Here is a 15,702-nt window from a genome sequence, read left to right as displayed (position 1 = left end):
GAATAAATAAATAAAATCTTAAAAAAAAAAGAATTAAGCATTTTGATTTAGGGTCAGAAACTTGAATTCAAAGTCTCTGCCATTTAGTACCTATGTGATCTCACAAGTTGATTGACCTCTTTAAACTTCAGTTTCATTGAATGTAAAATAATTATACCAATGCCTTATCTAAGGATTAGAAGAGTTAATATGGAATATGTATAAATCATGTTCATAAATATACAACAAATACTTTAAAATGGTTTAGTTATTATTGTGCTATTTTGTTGTTACTGTTATCTTGTGGAATCTGGTGATTGGTTGCTCCAATTTCTCTTCTATTTCCAGGAATCACTCTATTGTTGTCTATTCCTCTATGTTGACATCTTTTGTCTAGACTTCAGCAATGGCAGGTTCATCATATCCCAGCTTTCTCTTTATTTTCCATACAGCAAACTTCTTAAAATCTACATTGAATCCCTTTGTTTGAACATATCAGTGACTTCCATTTTTGCTTAAACCCCTGAGAAAACTTCCATCCCATCTTCTTAATTACTCATTTACTTATGTTTCTGTCTCTCTACTCAAACTCACATGTGAACTCCATGAGGACAGGAGTCTTTTTTATGTTCAGTGCTGTATCTCCAGGTCTAGCACAGTGGCTGGCACATAGTAGGAGCTTACTAAATACCTTTTGAGTATTTGAATGGCCACTGCCACCTTTTGAAGTCCCTGAAGACAAGGACTATTTGATCTAGCATATTGGCCAGCATATAGTAATACTCAACATACATCTGCTGAATGAAAAAAATGCATGAATAAATGAACGTACAATTAACCAAAAGTGATTCTCCAGCCACAGCATCTCCAATAGCTAAGACTACATCCTTTGTCACAAAATGTGAATATATTGTACATTGGAAAATTAAAAAACAATACCAGAAGTACTTAAGATCATTGTGTCAAATACATGAAATATGAAATAACCATGTCCTAAGTATGAGCTCTCTGACAACAGTGTAAATTTTAGTTCATCACTGTATTCCAGCTCCTGGCACATAATCATGTATAGAATTTTCCTCTTCAGCTGATCTGTAAGTAAGGAGGAAATATCATTATTACACTGTAACTTTAGAAACTTTAGGTTTCCTCCAAAAATGCCTTTGAACTCATTGCTTCTGAAACATTAGGAAACATTTCTGGGCCATGTATTTTCTTCCTTCTCACCTGTGACTGTCATTCAAATAATGTGATTTTTCCACAGCCTGGATAAACCGAAAAGGGGAGTTAATCAAAGAGCTCTCAGCTGGAACATTTGACTTGCTACACATATTTCTACACCTAATGGGGATTAGGTTATTTTAAAAATAAATTGCTTGTGTGAAAGGCGAGGTTCAAATTAAAAAATACACATATATAGATCTAGATTAAGTCTCATACCAGTTCATACTTCTTGACCTCTATTGGGACTAGTGTAATCCAGGTTTCTGGTTTGATTTAATAGAAGGGCAAAATCTCATGGTGAGAATTGATATGATGCCCCTCTTAGGTGTAGTTTCTTTCTTCTCAAAGCTAAGTTTAGATGTACTCTGGGATTTCTTTGACTTAAAAGGCTTGAGTGTGTTAAAACTTTATAGCTACTACTGGAATTTTAGGCTTTTCTGAGATTTAAGTCTCTGAATCTACACATCATGTTGAAGAATTTTTTCCTTGTTAAGAGAACACCTAGTCCTAGACCTCCCTATAGTGACAAGTCTGTTCTGGGTATTAATGATAATGTTTGAAAAATACAGAGTTCTGTAGATGAAATATGCTTCTTTGGTTTAAAACATTAGCGGTCCAGCTGAGTCTTTTTGGTTATAAAAATTGAATCAAATGTGTTTACCAAATAGTGCTTCCAGGGCAAATGCTACCCACATGTTTTCATATATCTAATATCCACATAACTTATTAAAATATCCTACAGTTGCAGTTGGCTGAAAATGATGCATTTGAAATTTAATAACATTTAGTTTACCAAGTACTTTATCACTGTCCTGACAGAAAAGGCCTCAAATTCTGTTTGGTAGAGCTAGCAAAAGAACTGTAGTAATAGAACTGAATCTTCTAGACAATTTAGCCCACTTATATCACTCTGTCCTCCTGGTGGAAATTGCATCCTTCCTTGGCAAATTTTTTTATTTGACTTTAAGACCAATCTATATGATAATAACCGCCCGAAATCTTCAATTTGACACACCCTTTCTGTACCTCACCTATGATCTTTTAATTTATTACTGCCGGTGTTTTCGGCATAGATTTAATGTTTTATTTCAAATGTACCACAGAAAACTGTGTTTCTTTAGACTGAAAATCAAGAATCACTGTTTTTTTTTTGATGTTGAGCAAAGCCTCATGTATGCAAACAGGGAAGCTATTAGCATCTTACAGATTACAAATTAGGCACAGCTGGAGACCCTATCAGTTTCTTCAGGCTAATACCGAGAAGCAGTAATTTACCAATGGTGCTGGACTTTGTCCATTATTGAATAGACATAAAATAAAATGTTCTAGAATCATTTTGTTCATATTCTATGTGCTACCTTTAAGATAGAGTAGGAGATTTTTATGGTCTAAAAGAACTCAACTTTTAGAGCATGAAATATTTTAGGTTAGGAGAGTCAGGCTCTATAAGGACTATTTTGATGGACATTTTGGTCACTGAATGAGGAAAAAACTTTTGAATAAGTATGAAAATAATGTAAATATACACTAAACAAGAAAATAGCTACTTAACAAAGAATTTGTCATCTTTTATGGAAGTAAGCCCGAAAGAGAAATAAAAATCTCATTTCAATTACTTGAAAGATAGCCCATAGTATATTTGCATTAGATGTTGATTTAACAAGGTCTTCTTTGGTTAACTTTTAATAAAATGTTTGTATTGTACCTATAAAATAGTTTATCTCATTGAATATTATATTTATTAAATCAATATTATATATTTATAATACATATTATTATATTATATATTTATATTATAAATATAAATATTATATATTTATTGATTTTCTCACATAATGCTTGGCACATAGTAAGCATTAAACAAAAATTCTTGAATTCATTAAGTTACATTGAAGAAAATTAATTTTTAAAGATTTTATTTATTTATTAGAGACAGAGAGAAGCAGAGACACAGGCAGAGGGAGAAGCAGGCTCCATGCAGGGAGCCCGACGTGGGACTCGATCCCGGGACTCCAGGATCACACCCTGGACTGAAGGTGGCGCTAAACCTCTAAGACACCGGGGCTGCCATGAAGAAAATTAATCTTTAATATAGAAAGATAGCACTAAGGTGTATTTGAGCTAAATGCAAACAATACATCTGGCTAGTCTGTTTATTCTAGACTACATGCTTTTGAGAACAGTATTTTGGATCCAAATGTTGCGTATTTTTTTCAATTACTTAAGTCTTATAGGTCAACTTAACACAGGCATGGAGAATGAATTTAGGAGCTTGAGTTAGAAACCCCTGGATGGTTGGCCATAGAACCTGACTTAATAGTTGTAGGAGTTGGTAAAACCTCCGGGTGGAAGACCTCTCAAAAATCTAACATACTTCCCTTTCCTGGGATTTCTCAGAGCGTCCTGCAGAACTAAAAATTCTCCTGAATGGTTCCAGAAAAAAAGGAAAAAAATTCTATATCCAAGTAAGTTTGGGGAATGCTGTCTGCTGTAGCTCTTTCCCAGCATGTCATAATGCATTTTAACATATTAAAGCTCCAAGCACCAAAAAAATGTATCTATATGTATTCAACACAACATTTCTTAAAATTACTTGACACTGGGAGCCTTTTCTCCAAGTAAATCCTTTTAATATAGTAAGGATCCGATATTCTTCTCAGCATATTTTGGACAGTTTTCTCTTAAGGTACTGTCAGTAATTTATATTAATTGTGAGAGCCAGATGAAGAAAAAGAAAACGTGAAGATTTTGGACATTAGAAGAAGTCAGAAGGTGTGCCCTTCAGGGAGGAAAAGAAGCAGAACAGGAATCAATGGGGGGTGATGGAGACTTCACAATTTGTCCAGTGGTCATATGTGAATTCCTAACTATTGACAAATACCTTATGTAAATGTTAGGGATCTCTTTTGATGCAGAGGCTATTATCCATAGTGATTTATTTGAACCAAAGGGCAAAGATAGGATAGTTTAATTTGTAATTAATAGAATCTAAATGGCAACGAAAACAATAAAGAAAAATCATAAAACCACAACACTGGTAGAAGTTTTTGAAAGATTCTATTTTATTTCTATTCCATTTGGAAAGTTCTTAATTTAAAACAAAACATATCTAATTACTTTGTTGATAAATTTTCATGACTATTATGTCATTACATTCTTTATAATATCAAATCCAAATCTTATAACTTGAACCTGTTTCCTCATATCTTGCCTTTGTGTGCATATTGGCTTACTGTCACTTAATGGAATTTTGTCATCTTTTATCTGAGTCCTTTAACTAAGTCTTTCTTGTCCTCTGAAAAAAAGGATTTAAAATGTGTTCTGGAGCTAGATTTCTGCCACGGAGAAAATGGCAGCTATATCTTCTTCATTTCTGACTGGAGTGTTTTCAGAATTTCTCACACAAAACAAGCGACAAGTATGCATAAGTGTCTATTTGCTGGGAAGAGGACAAAAGAGGTTTTTAGTAATACATTTGAGAAAGAGCTGGGATTTTCTCTATATCTGGCACCTGGAAACACAAAAGCAGTTTATGTGAGTATAAGTTAGTGACTTAATAACCACCCAGGTAAATAAAGTTAGGCAGCATGTGGATTTTTCAATTCTCTTTCAAGACAAGTCTGTGGTAAAAAAAAAAAAAAAAAAAAGGGACTTTGTTGGTGTCAGGTGGTGCTTCAAGGACAGGAAAAGTGCCTTGGAAAGTAGGCGCAGGTGCTCAAAAGGGATTCTGGATGGAGACTCTGCTCCCAGAGTGCTTTTGAACACCATGAAGAATGCATTCATCCACCTTCAGTTCAATAATTAATGTCACTATTCCTACAGCTACTCTTAGAATAACAAATACAGGCAACTCGGGACTTTAAAGAGATTTCACTTAAAATGCTTCATTTTATGGCATATTTTACCCTTGATATTATTATGTGTTATAGTGACACAAAGTGGAGATAGTTTTTTCAAATTTAGGGGAATTCTTATGACCTCCACAAAAGAAGAGACAGCAGACCATTTGACAGAATACTTCATTCAATTTTTGTATAAAAGGAGAGCAAAACGTTTAAATGATTGGCATACCACTATGGAACTGAGCTCTAATTGGAAGCTAGATGATTATTTACAGTTGACATGGAAGGTGACTTTGCCTTAAGAACTCTGGGAGGCATCTTGCAGTTTGGTGCTCCCTAAGGGGACTTCAGTCCAGAATCTCACCTGAATTCTAAGGAAATTCTGAAATTGAAGCAACTTCATGGAGAAAAGAAAACACACACACACACACACACACACACACACACAGCTCCCCCCCTTCCTTTACTGTCCATGCATAGGCTTTGAAGAACATCCTGTTGTGTTTGCTGTCATGGAGGGGAAAGCTGTCTTCTGCTATTTTTCTTTGGAGTTCTATTTCTGCAAATCTGTGGCTCAATGATAGCTGTTTTTAACCAGCATCTTGCATGTACTTTCCTTTGCATATAAAGGATATTTTACTTTGAATGTAAAGAGTATTTAATGGCATGTGTTGGACATGATTTTTCTACCACTTATCACATTTCTCTATCATATTATCAGATTTATTTTCCATATTTTGTACATGAAAATTAATTTTAACATTGTAATTATTTTTGTAAGCTGATTATTTATTTATCCTCCTATTCATTTGGTGCACAGGACATTAGTTCTGAAAGAGGCCTTTGAGATCATGTGCTCTAAGTTCTCTTTTTTCCCCACTGTGGTAAAGTTATTTATTTGCCTCCAGATATGTGATAGCTAGTTAACTGAGTAGCAGTTAGAATATGAGCAACCTGAAATCATATGTGATCACAAACTGTTGAAATGCCTATTCTGAACTTAAACAATATCAAAATTAGCTGATTTGAATACTCAAGTAGTCTGGGTACATGTTAAGTTCTCATTCAGTATTTGTAGACTAAATGAATAAATAATAAATGTTGAATAACAGCCAATTTAAATTATGATTTTTGTGGACTTGTTTGTTTTATTTAACATTCAAAATAATCCTTGACCCATTTATTTTTTCTGCATAAATTAATAAGCTCACTTTCTGCATAAATCCATAAATTTAATCTCTTTTACATGGACACAAAGTTTTTTCTTGATTCAAAAAAAAATATTTCTCAAATGATCATTATACCTGTGCTGGTCCATTCAGCAAAACATATTCACTTGTATGTAAAGAAACCAACTTTCTCTGAGTTGGGAGATAATATCCCTTACACATTGAAGGTGTCTATCTATGAATGGAAAAATAAAAAGTATCTCAAATGCCAGCTAGTTCTTCCTTGATATTTAAAGTGTTGTCTACGCATATATCAACCTTTTTACATCTATCTCAAAAAATGTAATAAGAAAAAACAATTTTTACTCAGAAGTTTGTGTATTTGGGGATGCCTGGGTGGCTCAACGGTTGAGCGTCTGCCTTCGGCTCAGGGTGTGATCCCGGGGTCCTGGGATCGAGTCCCTCATCAGGCACCCTGTGGGGAGCCTGCTTCTCCCTCTGCCTATGTCTCTGTCTCTTATGAATAAATAAATGAAATCTTAAAAACAAAAGTTTATGTATTTGGTTCAAAAGGGTTATAAAAGCTTTTTTGTCGTTGTTAAGCATTTATAGTCTAACACTAATATGTTAAAGTTACCAGGAGGAGACAATGACATCTGTGATTTAGACAGGCTCTTTGGTAGTTAAAAAGTAGATGATACAAAGAATGGAAAAGTTTATTTTACTTGTCTATTTGCATATGTGTCCTATATGTCCATCAGAAATGCAGCATGTATTATTTAAGTAAAATTTAGCTGAACTGATACAAGTATAAAGGCGAATCATCTATCTTTCGTTAGTGTCTTTATGAGAACATTTACACATGCAGTAATAGAGATGGATAATTAGAGGTGTATTGATTTCAATAATATTTTAATGGAATGTAATCAATCTTTCAAACTTTGTATCATCTTAATTCTCAACATCTTGGTTCTAAGTATCAAGATTGTTCATTAAATAACCCTAAATAACCCACTTTTATTCCCCTTTCCTTTTAAATTTTGAAAATGCCATAATTAACTTCTTTCTCAAAATTGCATTTATTGCCTCTCAGACCCCTTCTTTATGACATACTCAGGATAATCAATTTCAAAACTGAGATGCACCATCTTGTGTTTGATTTGCTATTACTCAGTTGGTTATGAATACTATTACTGCCTTTAAGTCCTTTATGCCTTACTCTGCTGTTCTCTCTCATTTTCACATAAACTGGTATGTGAGCTGAAATAGATCCTATTATGTGGAAAGAGTCAATTAATTCACACTTTGAACTAATAAGATAGGCTCTATCCTTGGATAGGATTTGTGGGCATGACAGTAAAGTCTCTCACTCTATCCCAGTAGAATCCTCCCAGTTCAACAAGCTGTTAGGCATTTGGAAATATTTTCTGATTTTCTATATATGGCTTCCCAGTGTAGCTTTCCAAACTTCCTTGGTGTAAATTATCCTTTTTTAAAATCTAAAATGTGCTTGAGATATTTCTGAAATTTTTCTCAATATAGATACTGTTTAATTGAAGATGGAACTGCAGTTCAAATGCATTCTCCTGAATTGTCATCAGGTGTCTAAAACAGCAGGCAGTAAACTATCTTCTTTCAGCTAAGCACCTATTAAAGCTACCGGCTGTATTCGTTATAATACCAGTCAGTTGGAATGAAGCCATTTTAGACTGACTTATCAATCATGTATACTGCAATTTTGACCGGCCTACTCTTTCCATGTAGTAATCTCATTGCAGTTTCCTTTTTAAAATTAGCCAACACATCTATTTTTAACCCTTAAGTTCCTTGAGCCTCTCTGGTATACTCTGCAGACAAAGGTATGGAACAACACAATTCCTAACTTATAGACAGATTTATATTCTAAAACGTCATTTTGTCAACTAGCTTAAAATAAGGTCACTCCTTTCCCTAAAAAACAATTTAATTCTTTTTGCTTAGGTTCCTTTGGTAGTCTTCAAATTTTTATCTTTATTATTTATCATAACACTTTCCTGGTACATAGTAGGTGCTAAATAAAATTTGTGGCATGAATATCATGCAACATTGTAAAACCTAATCATAATGTAGAAAATCATTCATATGAGAAAATGTTTTCTGAGTCCCACTTTGAAATAATGCCGGTTACAAACCTTTCTATATTGGAAATAAGAACTCCAATACATTGGAATAAGAACTCTTTATCCATTTCCCCTACCTGTAGATAGAAACTTATCTGGTCTGTCTTTCTGGGAGCCCTTTTACATCTTGTGTAGCTTGCCCTTGCTTTCTTTTCTTCTGCTTGTTCCATGAATTGGTTTTCTGTTTCCCTGGCCCTGTATGTAGTTTAACATATTTTATTTAATTTACTACTCCTGAAATAAGAGAATATTTCTTGAGGGGTTTTCTTCTTTCTTTTTTATTCCTTCCTGTGTGAATTATAAGAAAGTAAATTATACCAACTATTTTAGAAAACAACAACAACAAAAACAAAAAAAAACAAAACCCTTCCACCCCCAAATTCCTTTCTGTATTTACTCATTGTATTTCCTTTGCTGGTTGCTCATAAGGAAGTAGGATTTTATATAAATTCCTTTTTTGAGTTTTATATAAATTCTAATAGACAAAGGTATTTTTACTAATTAGGGACAATGAAAATATTTTTCTATTTAGAATATTTGAAGTTAGGTTCTCCTGGGCCAGAGTCCAAAAGTAGAAGGATGGACTAGGCTTTATGGGTCTTAAGCAGAGTTTATCAGTTAACTGTGGCCAAATCGATGCTGATTAAAAACCTCTCAGAGGGCCACCTGGGTTGCTCAGTCAGTTAAGCCTCCAACTCTCAATCTCAGAGTCTTGCAATTGTGCCCCGCATGGGGCTCTGTGTTCAGCATGGAGTCCGCTTGTCTTTCTCTCTCAAATAAATAAATAAATAAATAAATAAATAAATAAATAAATTCTTAAAAACAAACAAACAAACAAACAAACAAACACTCAGAAACTCAGTGAGAGGCAGCAATAAGCAATTGTCTCTTGCTCTTGCATCTGAGATTTGGCTGGGACTCAGCTGGTGGAGATGGGGCATGGCAATAAGCTGGCAGTGAGGTTTAGGTCTGTTCCAGATATCTCTCATTGTTCTGGTATCAGAAAATACTCAGGCATTTTCTTCTCATGTCTATGACAGAAAGTAAGGATAATCTGGCTGTGTAAGCACATATAAAGCCTCTGCTTCTTTATATCCCATTAGCTAAAGAAAGTCACATGACCCAGCTCTAAGTCAAAGACCAGGAGGTAAACTCCCCATCTCACAAGATCACATGCAGAGGGTAGATACAAGGAAAGGTGAAGGACTGAGAACAGCAATGCACTCTACCACCTAAGACGAGGTAGAGAACTTGTGCATGCCCAAGGAAAGCTAATAATTTGGTACCCTTTAAAACCAATATTCTTTAGCATGTAGCTGTCCCATTTTCCCCAACAACCATTTGTTAACAAGACTGTCTTTATTTCCATTGTATATTCATGCCTCCTTTGTCATAGATTAATTGACCATAAAAGTGTCGGTTTATTTCTGGACTCTGGCAAGGGAAACAAAAGCAAAATTAAACATTGAGACTACATCAAAATGAAAAGCCTCTGCACAGCAAAGGCAAACATTAACAAAACAAAAAGGCAACCTGCTGAATGGGAGAAGATATTTTCAAAACATATGTTCAATAAGGGCTTAATATCCAAAATATATCAGGAACTTATACAATTCAATACCAAAAATATCCAATTAAAAAATGGGCAGAGGACCTGAAGAGACATTTTTCCAAAGAAGACATACAGATGGCCATTGGACACCCCAAAAGATACTCAACATCACTCATAATCAGGGAAATTAAAATAAAAACCACACACAAAAAATAAAAACCACAGTAAGATATCACTTTACACCTGTCAGAATGGCTAAAACCAAAAAAAAAAAAAAAAAAAAAAAAAGAGAGAGAGAGAGAGAGAAATAACAAGTCTTTCTGAGGATGTGGAGAAAAAGAAAACCTCATCCACTGTTTGTGGGAGTACAAGTTGGTGCAACCACTATAGAAAACAATATGGTGGACCCTTAAAAAGTTAAAAATAGAATTACCATATGATCTAGTAATTCCACTAATTTTTTTACCCAAAGAAAATGAAAACATTAATTTAGAAAGATTATGCAGCCCTATATTTATTGAAGCATTATTTGCAATAGCCAAGATTTGGAAGCAACCCAAGTATCCATAGGTGAATAGAAAAAGAAAATATGTGTCTATATATACACACACATACATGTACATACATACTATGTAATATTACTCAGCTATAAAAATGAAATCTTGCCATTTTTAATGACATGGGTGGACCTACAGTATATAATGCTAAGTGAAATAAGTCAGAGGACAAATTTCAAAGTCCTTTAAGTAGTTGTTTAGTATTTAGTGGAGGTGGAAAGAAAATGAATATCTATTGGAACAAATTGTCCAAAGAAACATTTACTCAGTAATTTACTTTTGCTTGCCAAACCAGTGTCAATATTTTTGGGGAAAAAAGACATAAATAGTGTAATAGTTAAGGGTGCAGGTTCTGAGCTAGGTTTCCTGTATTTAAAATCACCTCTGCTCATATTAGCTGTGTAATGCAGGCTGATCATTTAACCTCAAGTTAGGTATAAAAACTATTAATGTGCTGCTGCTATCTTTTTAACTTTATTTTCTATATAGCAAACCAGACAACTTTTTAAGGGAGCAAAGAATTTAAAATTTAGGCAATAAAATAAATTACATTTCAATGAATGTGCATTATTCAGTTTTTGGAATTTCAGCTGATTATAACAGACTTTATTTGCTCACAACAGTAAACATTCATTTAAAAAATATTCAGTAGAATTCTATGTGCAGTAGAGAGGGACATTTACTTGATGGCAGAAACTTATGATAAAGGATGAATATAAAATTTGATCATTTGTCCCGATATTATTTTTACACCTTTATAGGTTGACTCCTCATGGCCATCGTCATGACTTTCCCCTTAATCTCTCTCTGGTTCTCTGGTCTCAGACAAGGGGAGAGAGCTGAACTGGTTTAAGAAACTGAGCACACAAAGATAAACTCAAAATGGATGAAAGATCTAAATGTGAGACAAGATTCCATCAAAATCCTAGAGGAGAACACAGGCAACACCCTTTTTCAACTTGGCGACAGCAACTTCTTGCAAGATGCATCTATGAATTTAAAATGAATTATTGGGACTTCATCAAGATAAAAAGCTTCTGCACAGCAAAAGAAACCGTCAACAAAACTAAAAGACAACCTACAGAATGGGAGAAGATATTTGCAAATGACGTATCAGATAAAGGGCTAGTTTCCAAGATCTATAAAGAACTTATTAAACTCAACAGCAAAGAAACAAACAATCCAATCATGAAATGGGCAAAAGACATGAACAGAAATTTCAAAGAGGAAGACATAGACATGGCCAACAAGCACAAGGGAAAATGCTCCACATCACTTGCCATCAGGGAAATACAAATCAAAAACCACAATGAGATACCACCTCACACCAATGAGAATGGGGAAAATCAACAAAGCAGGAAACAACAAATGTTGGAGAGGATGTGGAGAAAGGGGAACCCTCTTGCACTGTTGGTGGGAATTTGAACTGGTGCAGCCACTCTGGAAAACTGTGTGGAGGTTCCTCAAAGAGTTAAAAATAGAACTACCCTACGACCCAGCAATTGCACTGCTGAGGATTTGCCCCAAAGATACAGATGCAGTGAAACGTCGGGATACCTGCACCCCAATGTTTATAGCAGCAATGTCCACAATAGCCAAACTGTGGAAGGAGCCTCAGGGTCCATCAAAAGATGAATGGATAAAGATGTGGTCTATGTATACAATGGAATATTACTCAGCCATCAGAAAGGATGAATACCCACCATTTGCTTCGATGTGGATGGAACTGGAAGGTATTATGCTGAGTGAAATAAGTCAATTGTAGAAGGACAAACATTATATGGTCTCATTCATTTGGGGAATATAAAAATTAGTGAAAGGGAATAAAGGGGAAAGGAGAGAAAATGAGTGAAAATATCAGTGAAGGTGACAAAACATGAGAGACACCTAACTCTGGGAAATGAACAAGGAGTGGTGGAAGGGAAGGTGGGTGGGGGGATGGGGTGACTGGGTGACGGGCACTGAGGGAGGCACTTGACGGGATGAGCATTGGGCATTATGCTATATGTTGGCATATTGACCTTCAATAAAAAAAAAAAAAGAAACTGAGCAGTCAGGGAGGATAATGTTGATCGATGAGAGATTCTGAAAGATCATTGGTCATAGCAGGACACGTATTCTATGGATCATGTTCATAAGCTATTTGGACTGGGAGGTGGGATTGCAAAAGACATATTTGAAAAATGAAGCTAAACCATTCTATAAGAAAAGAAAGTGTAGTTAGCATAGGGACTTTAATTTTTTGTGTGAGATATGAAAATCTGGACCAGGGTTGAATTGTTTGGGACAATAGAAGAAGGTGACCATCTTCTCAGTGGAAAGCAGAGGAAGACCACAGTGACTACAAAATTCTTGCCTCTAAAAGGTGATTAAATATTTAGTTTTTGTTAAAAGTAATACTAATTTTTAAGCCTTTATAAGTCATCTCTGTATCTTTACCTGTCTCTCATATGTGGCTTACTTTCCCCATTTTCATCTCAGTCTTGCTAAATTAATCTTGAGCCAATGGGAAAATTCAGGAGGCCTTATTAAGTACTTATTAAAGAGCTTTTATGTGCTAGACATTCTTCTAAGACACTAAAGAGAAAAAAATTAACAGTTACTGTTTGATAGAGCTTACCATGTAAACCAATGATTTTCATATAATCTGAAAAATTTATCATTTATTGAAAACTTAGCACTTGGCTAAAATACTCATTTCTATTACAAATCCTTCCATCATTTTGGTAACAACCACTTAGACAATCCACCCATGCTCTGGTCAGTCAGTGCCTTGATCTCCTCATTTCCAGTAGTCTTGTCCTTCTTATCATCCATGTCAGAGTCATATCCTATCAGTGATATCAGACCCACCAGCAAAATATTAATTTCAAGCATCCTATTGGAAACCATAACTTCCTATGTTTTAGCTTACTTTCCTTGTATTCCCATTTCATTTGTTCTTGACCCTATTAGGACCTCTAATCCATTGACCCTTCCCCACTTCTACACCACTTTTTTATGATTCATTTCATCTCACTCTCACCTACCTATGTTCTCACTTCTCTCCTTGTCTAGTTTAGAGCCTTTGGTCACTCCCCTTGCGTACACCTCAACTCCCCTGCTTTTTTCTTACCCGAAAAAACTCTATTTAAGTAAAATTACTTTATTTCATGACTGGAATCAAATAGCTGAATGTGGCTAAAAGAAATATCCAACAATGTTGACTCGTCTCTTTGATTTATGATGACAAATCTCAAGTGGACACTCAGTCCTGCAGGGTAGTCCTACTGGATTTCTCTAGTACGTTCACTTTCATTCTCTCTGAGGTGACAATTTTACACTTTATTCTTTAAAATTTCTAATATTTATCTCATCCTAATTCTTAGCTGATGACAGAAGCGCTCAGAACTGCTTCCACTTCCCATCACCAGATCTGCCTACATATTTTCTGCTTTCTCTCTAGTTCCTACAGATAAACTGTTTTTCCTTCTTCCTGTAACCATTCTCCTTGATAGCTGCATTACATTGGTGATGTAAGGTAAAGGTTGGAGCATGGAAGAAAGAAGCAGGGTGGTCCATGCATTGAATTAGTAGCAGAAGCATCATCAGCTTGGATTAGGATTAGCATTTGGGGTCCAGGAAGCTGCATGTCTGTGATTAATGCCTGTTACCTGCAAGGACAATTATATAGAACTGGGGTCAGTGAGGCTAAATTGATCCATGTAATGAAAGGCCTCTTTTGGTAGGGCGGGGGAGGAAAGAGAGGAGGGCTAAATTGGAAAGGGCCGTGAGAGAGACAAAGGGACAGCTGCTATATTTGGGAAAGTTGAAGGAGAGATGGAGAAAGAAGATTATAAATTCTTCTGTTATCTTGTGAATATTTCTAAGAGGCTGCAATAGAGATCTAAATTGCTTTAATTGCTTTTCAGTTCTTATCCACATATTTATTTGGGTAACCCTCCATGCTGTGGCTTGCTTTTAAGCAGAGAATGAGTTGGCCTAGATTAATGTGGTTTACCATTATGATGAGGAATATTTATTCTGTAGACTCTGAGTGGGGCAGAAATTCAGGCCATGGCATTTTGTAATTGTGATTGGGACTTAACGTGTATCTTCAGGTTGATATGATCTAGGGAAACATGGTTATACTCATGAATGCTGAATTTTGCAAACCGTTAGAAGAGGTATGGATATCATATGGATAAGATAATATCCTGTGTTTTCAATTTATATTATATCACAAGACACGCTATTTTTTAAGTTGGACATTTTGTGCATTTTGATGAATATATCTATTTATCTTTGAAGGCCAAGAAAAATAACAGTGATTTTATAACAGATTTTAATTAAAAGTCAGTTAATAGCACAGCATTCAGAATTATGACCTACTTGACCAGGTAGAGTTCTGAAAGCTCAAGAAAAAGCTTAATGGGCATGTTAAAAAAAATCACAGTAGATAAAAAGGCTATGAGCCAAACTATTATTTTAGTGATGATTGCAACTAATTGTAATTATTTGTTAAGAAAATAAGTGTCTTGAAAAATGCCTATGTAATTTGCCTTCATGGGAATAAGACTTTCTTTTTAAGTAGGAATGCAGATTTATTAATGACATAGTACATCATGGTTCCATAGCAAATTAACAATTAAAAATGGGAATTTTGGAATTTCTTGGGTATATCCTATTTTCTATGCCTCAGATACATTATATATGTATCTGAAATGATGTGATGCAAATAAGCCCAGGCATGATTAGAGTTTTAAGTACCAAATTGCAGACCAGGGTGACTTGTTTTTTCTAAGATGCAAATAAAGAGAGCATGCCCTTGCAACCTCCATCACCTTGTGTATCCCAAACAGTCCAAATGAGTTGTGATGAGTGTGCTTTTAATATCTTAGAACAACTGGTTTCTGAAATGTCACGATTGAAGATTTTATGGTGTCACTTAATGTGAAATAAAACATGAAGGGATTTCAGTGGAAACTTGTCTGTTTGTGGATGTGACAGCAGGCCTAGCTCAGCTGTGCAGTAGGTGAAGGCCCCGGGCCTGGTGGTCCACCTTGTCATGTAGCACTTGTCTCTTTCCTTCTCAGAAATTCATTCTCCTGAATTCATGTTTTCTCAAAATCAATTGGTATTTATTATTGCTTTTTAAAAAAGATTTTATTTATTTATTCATGAGAGGCAGAGAGAGAGAGAGAGAGAGAGAGAGAGAGGCAGAGACACAGGCAGAGGGAG

At 35.1% G+C, this 15,702-nt stretch overlaps 1 protein-coding gene across 3 annotated transcripts in view; it reads left to right on the top strand.

The window, feature by feature from the left end:
• Positions 1-15,702, top strand: part of C19H4orf33 (chromosome 19 C4orf33 homolog) — a 306,533-nt gene that overhangs the window by 213,971 nt on the left and 76,860 nt on the right. Inside the window, exon 10 of one of the 3 annotated variants that reach the window (XR_007403877.1) lies at positions 11,244-12,350. The exons of 1 other annotated variant lie outside the window; for it this stretch is intronic. The gene's annotated coding sequence lies outside the window, so the exon portion shown is untranslated. Of the gene's footprint in view, positions 1-3,133; positions 4,913-11,243; positions 12,351-15,702 lie in introns of those variants that run through there. One more of the 3 variants, XR_007403876.1, reaches the window with a different exon arrangement.

Source organism: Canis lupus, chromosome 19, assembly GCF_003254725.2.
Source record: "Canis lupus dingo isolate Sandy chromosome 19, ASM325472v2, whole genome shotgun sequence".
NCBI classification, from domain to species: domain Eukaryota; kingdom Metazoa; phylum Chordata; class Mammalia; order Carnivora; family Canidae; genus Canis; species Canis lupus.
This window is presented reverse-complemented; position numbering and strand designations above follow the sequence as displayed.